This window comes from Ailuropoda melanoleuca, chromosome 5 (genome assembly GCF_002007445.2).
Source record: "Ailuropoda melanoleuca isolate Jingjing chromosome 5, ASM200744v2, whole genome shotgun sequence".
NCBI classification, from domain to species: Eukaryota; Metazoa; Chordata; class Mammalia; order Carnivora; family Ursidae; genus Ailuropoda; species Ailuropoda melanoleuca.
In genome coordinates this window covers 13,155,365-13,161,443 of record NC_048222.1, presented here as the reverse complement: position 1 = coordinate 13,161,443, position 6,079 = coordinate 13,155,365, and the positions used below count along the sequence as shown (strand labels likewise).

General features: G+C 44.5%; 1 long non-coding RNA gene across 1 annotated transcript; it reads left to right on the top strand.

The window, feature by feature from the left end:
- Positions 1-4,998: 4,998 nt before the first annotated feature.
- Positions 4,999-5,701, top strand: LOC105236911. The gene is made up of 2 exons (XR_004625379.1): positions 4,999-5,160; positions 5,594-5,701. It is a non-coding gene; the product is annotated as an uncharacterized LOC105236911 (long non-coding RNA).
- The last annotated feature ends 378 nt before the right edge of the window (positions 5,702-6,079 follow it).

The following is a 6,079-nucleotide window of genomic DNA, read 5'->3' as shown; positions in this document are numbered from 1 at the left end:
GTGGTGGTTGAACTCAAACACGTATGGTCCTCCCAACCCCTCAGTCATTACCATCTTTATTTAGTTCCTCAGTACTGGGGTACTAAGCCTTGCTTAGGCAGCATTTCTTCACATCGGGAGGAATTCTTCAAGTTACAGCTTTCAAGAATTCCATTTGCTTCATTTACTTCATCTGAACCTTGGACCCGTCACTAATGTTTACAATTTCCTTTTTCTATATCTTGGAAATAGAGCTAATCATGGTGACAATATCACAGGTATTGGAAGGCTTAAATGAGAAAGTATGTAAACTGCTTGGCACAGTGCTGTGGCACAGCGAGGATATACGTGAATCAGCTGCCAGTTGCTTACGGGTGACAATATGGTTGTCTTTAACTGCCTTTCACTGTGCTTTTTGTGAGCTGATGAACAGAATATTTGGAAACTTCTCTAGGAAATAAGTCTCCTGGAGACTACTGCAGCCAGACTGACCCTTTCAAAATGTCCTTTCTCTGCTTAAAATCCTACAACAGCTTCCTGTTTCCCTCAGAGTAAAAACCAAAATCATTTCATTGTGTGCCTTCTTACCTCAACCTCATCTACTATTAGGGACCCTCTTGTCTTAGGACCTTCTCATGTTTGTTCTCTCTGCCGGAAATGGTATTTCCCCAGATAGCCACATAACCTGTTTCCTCACCTTATTTTGGTCATATGTTTCCTCCTCCAACCATCACCCTACCGAAAATTGCAAACTCATTGCCTGAGTCCCAGTCTCCTCGCATCCTCTACTTTTCCTTTCTTCCTCAGCACTTACCACCTCACACACTACATAATCCACATATTTTACTTGTTATTGAGTCTATCCTCCCACCAGGATGTCAGTTCCACAAGGTCAGGAAACTTTGCTTTGTTAACTGATGCTTCCGCAGTTGATGGGACAGTACTTGACATTGTAAGTGCTCAATTCAGACTGCTGAGTGAAGGAAAAGAGACCCCACACACTGTGAACGGAGAGCCATTCTTTTCTTAACATTGTACATTTGGGCTGTGAGATGTCAGAGGACATTATTAGTCATCGGATGCCGCCGCAACACAGAACGTAGAGTGAAGTAGGCAAGTGTGATGTTGTGATTCATAATAAGAAACATATATTTGGTCTTCATCCCTGTTTCTGGTTCACAGCTCCTAAAACCCTTGAAATGTCCTAGGTGTTGAGAGTGAGAAAGATATCCTGTGTTATGTTAATGAGGTGACTGTTGGACTACAGCTAAGGATGGGGGCTGGTTGCCAGGTGATTAGAGGGTTGGAATGTTCTTTCTTTTTTTTTTTTTTAAGATTTTATTTATTTATTGGGGGAGAGAGAGACAGAGCAGGCATAAGCAGGGGGAGAGGCAGAGCAAGAGGGAGAAGCATACTCCCCGCTGAGCTGGGAGCCCACTGTGGGGCTGGATCCCAGGACCCTGAGATCATGACCTGAGCCAAAGGCAGACACTTAACCGTCTGAGCCACCCAGGCACCCCTAGAGGGCTGGAACTTTCGGTTCTGCCCCCCTGACCCCCAGGAAGGTGAGAGAGGCTAGAGGTGTAATCAGTCCTTGATGGCCAGTGATGTAGTCAATCATACCTGTATAATGAAGCCTCCGTTAAAACCCCTAAGAGGAGTGGCTTTGGAGAGCTTCTGGGTTGGTGATTATTTGCAGAAAGTGCAGAATTTCTGTGCCCTTCCCCCACGCCTTGCCCTAAGCATCTCTTTCATCTGGCTGTTCCTGAGTTACATCCTTTTATAATAAATCAGTAATCTCACAAGTAAAGTGTTTCTCTTAGTTCTGTGAACCACACTAACAAATTACTCAAACCCAAGGAGGAGCTTGTAGGAACCTGCAGTCTATAGCTGGTTGGCCAGAAGCCAGGGAGACAGCCTAGATTTTCATCTGGAATCTGAAATGGGGGTGGGGGACCTAGTTTGTAGGATGGAGCCCTTCATCTGCGGAATCTGGTGCTGTCTCTGGGTAGATAATGTCAGAATTTAGTTAAAATATAAGACACTCAACTGGTGTCCAAGAATTGCTCAGTGGTGTAGGGAAACCACCCCCTCCACACGCACACGTGTGTGCTTGCACGTGCACACACACACACATACACACGTTAGAACTGGGTGAGATAATCTTAGCAGGCAATAAAATTTTCATGGAATTTAATTGAAATATGAATTTTAAAAGTCACAGGTGCACTTCATTTTTGAACGTATACCTTGTGCCCATCTGTGGCCAGCACCATTTCTCACTGCGTTGTAACCTGACTGCCCTCTGGTGGTTAACTGTTCTTACTAAATTACGGGAATAATTGTACTAATCATAGCAGTTCCATACTTCACCACCCCACTCTGACCCATCACTGTAATAGATATATAAAAAGTTAAGGGCAGAGGGGTCCCTCTTGATTGGAAAGTTGGCCACAGTGTATAGAGACCCTCTATGCCTGGCTTGAGCTCTGGGATAATTAGATTTGAGGGATCCCATTCACTTGACTACTTTCTACTAGTAAGTTTTTCCTCATACAACTCTATCTTATACCTGCATCATTTGACACTACTGGTGTTTTCATGACCCCTTTTCATGATGCGTAACGATACACAGATATGTCCTATTGGAGGCAACAGTAGCTAATCTATCAAAACTAGGAGCGTATGTATTACGTAGATGTGATTACAAACTTCAATACTGTCCCTATGGTTAGACCCAGAGGTTGCCTAGTGCTTAAGGAGTCATTTAACAAATAACGAATCCATTGACCACTGATTATTATTTGGCCTTGGCCCTGTCTGATATTTTGCATAAATGTTTGACCCTTCTAGTGTCAAGATAGCATGGAGAGTCAGCAAGGTTAAAATGAGAACTTCATTTTCAGTGAAACTAGAAAAAGATATATAAAATAAGTGAAGAAATTTCCAAAGCAGTGGAGATTAAGCGGGGCAGGTGTAGGAGAAAGAATCTGTGAGTTCTGGGTCAGTTTCAGTTGATCGATTTCTTCTTCTCATTATGGGTCAAGTTTTCTTCTTTCTTTACATGCCTGGAAACTCTTCACTGGATACCAGACTTTCACCTTTTTGGGGTGCTGAATAGAACTGTATCCCCTAAATATTCTTGAACTTTGTTCTAGAATGCAGTTCCATTACTTGGAAACGGTTTGATTCTTTTGGGTTTTGCTTTCAGGATTTGCTAGGTGGACCCAGAGACATGTTTATCCTGGGGCTAATTATTTCCCACTTCTCAGTACTCTACCTGATGTTCCATGAATTATGTGGCTTCCCAGTCTGGCTGCTGGGAAAAGGCACTAATTCTCCCCAACCCAGTGTATACAGTTCTCTCTAATCCTTTTGGATGATTCTTTCCCTGGCCTCAGGTTGTCCCCTATCACACCTGTAATGATCAGCGCTCTCCTGGAAACTTGAAGGGGACTCTGGGTAGATCTTTGGAGCTTGCTGTCTGTGGTTCTTTCCTCTCCAATGCTCTGTCCTGTCAACTCTAGCCACCTTGATTTCCCCAGTCTCTCAGCCCTGTATCCCTAAGTCAAGGACTCCACCAGGCTCTACCTGGGCTCCCCCTCACTGTGTCACAGCTTGGACACTCTCTCAAGGCAGTAAGCTGGGGTGATATCATAGGTCATACCTCATTTGTTTACCCCCTTTTGTGGAATCACTGTCCCTTATTGCCTGATACCCAAGATCTTGAAAACTACTGTTTCACATATTTTGTCCAGTTTTTTTGTTGGTGTTTCAGGTGAGAGATGCATCTGTCCTTGTTATGCTGCATCTTGATTACAAGCAGAGGTCCAGGGGCGCCTGGGTGGCTCAGTTGCTTAAGCATCCGACTCGTGATCTCAGCTCAGGTCTTGATCTCAGGATCATGAGTTCAAGCCCCACACTGGGCTCCATGCTGGGTGTAGAGCTTACACGAAAAAAAAAAAGCAGAGGTCCAATCATTATTTTTCATGTTATCATTTTCTTTATTAATTCCACACATTTCAACAAAACATTTTGTCAGGGAAAAAAATGTTAAGAAATTTACCCAAGTAGGGGCGCCTGGGTGGCACAGTCGTTAAGCGTCTGCCTTCGGCTCAGGGCGTGGTCCCGTTGTTATGGGATCGAGCCCCACATCAGGCTCTTCCGCTGTGAGCCTGCTTCTTCCTCTCCCACTCCCCCTGCTTGTGTTCCCTCTCTCACTGGCTGTCTCTATCTCTGTCAAATAAATAAATAAAATCTTTAAAAAAAAAAAAAGAAATTTACCCAAGTAATAACACATTTCATAAGGGAATGGAATGAAAAGATACCGTGAAAGGAACAGCATTTGAGATGTGGAGTAAAGACTTTGTAGCAAAAGGGGTATTTTTGACAGGAGATATGGCACCCACCAAACCACAAAGGAAATGATGATGTGTATTTGGAGAATGGGAGTCAGCCTGTGGCAGCTGTGTGGGTGTCATCAGAGATAAGGCTGGAGAGAAGGAAGGTCAGATATGGAAGGCCGAAGGACCAAGAACCCTCCTCGGAGGGAGCGGTGACTCAGATCAGAGGGAAGCTTTAGAACAGTGGATCTCAAAGACCTAGGAAGGGGAGACACCTGGAGGCTAGAGGGCCTCTCTGGAGGCGCTAAAGGTCATTGCAGAGGGAGGGAGACATGGGTTTGGACAGCTGAGAGGCTCTGAGAGGTCGTAGCTAACCTGGGACTCAAATTGGGACATCTGGGTCATGGCGGCCTGAAAAATCACCACGAGGAAGTCAGCAAAGAGCAGGTTTGAGAACCAGCTACGTTCCATCACGAGCTAGCTAAGCAGGGGATAACCAGGGTCAGCATTTGATGACGATGCCCAGGTGCAGTTGTAGATGGTACACTCATGAAACGAGCTAGGGTGTTACAGGCACTTTAAAATGCATTCTTGGAGAGTCAATCAAATCCTGAATAAAGCACCTACGGATAATTCCTCCACGTGGGGTTTGATTTTGCCCCGGTCTCTAGCCGTAGATACTTGGCTTGCAGAATTCTCACGACCAGCAGCAGAGGGCAGCAACGGCGGGTGGGTGGCAGGTTCCTCGCAAGGCGCTCAGAGGACTTGGGCTTCTGCCTTCACCAACAGCGGGTGTTTCCAGGTGCTGGGGAAGAGAAGGCTGGCCCCGGCTTGCCAGGTAAACCACACATCCATCTTCTTGCAGATGGCAATGCTGAGCCCGGCAACAGGGACCTCTTTATTCCCTCAAGTAAAAAGAATAACAGCTACATTTATTGAGTGCCTACTATTTTTAGAGCAATGTGTATATTATGCCATTTAATTCTCTTAACAACCTGAAGAAGTTGGTATTATTATCACCACCTACATTTTATAGGAAAGGAGTCCAAGTGGATATAACTTGTAAATGATTGATACCTGGTTCCAGCGTCCACATGTTTAAACATTACATTGTATGACCTCTCCAGGAAGTGGTGTTGTTATTGGAGTGAGTATGTGTGTCTGTGTATGCATGCTTTGCTTTCTGGTGCACAGAGAGTTTTTGTTAGTTTGTATGCATTTAGGGTAAGATGGACGCCTTGTAAATTTTTAAATCTTTTCTTTTAAACAAGACACTATAAGGCAGAAACAAGATACTTTGGTTTGTGGGAGCAGAGCCTCGGGAAGTGTGATCTCGTGACTAGCGCTGGTTCGCAAACTGTTATGGGTCTGCAACAAGGGTAAGTACAGAAATTCAGAGCAAGCATTTAGACACTCTTGTAGCAACTTGAGAGTCATTTTATGCCTGTTGAATCTAATAATAAAAATTGGGGGCTCGTATTTTGTATGTCTTTTATTTCATTTTTCTAGTGATTCGTATTTATCATATTTGAGAAAAGTTAAGTCCACAACAGATTAGAATTTTTATTTTTAGAAAGCTGGTTGTGGGGGACGTAGGTGGCTCAGTCATCAGTTAAGCATCTGACTCTTGACTTCGGCTCAGGTCATGATCTCAGGGTTGTGAGATGGAGCCCTGCATTGGGCTCCGCACTAGGCGTGGAACCTGCTTGAGAGTCTCTCTCTCCCTCTCCCTTGTTCCTCCCCCTTCTCAAAAAATA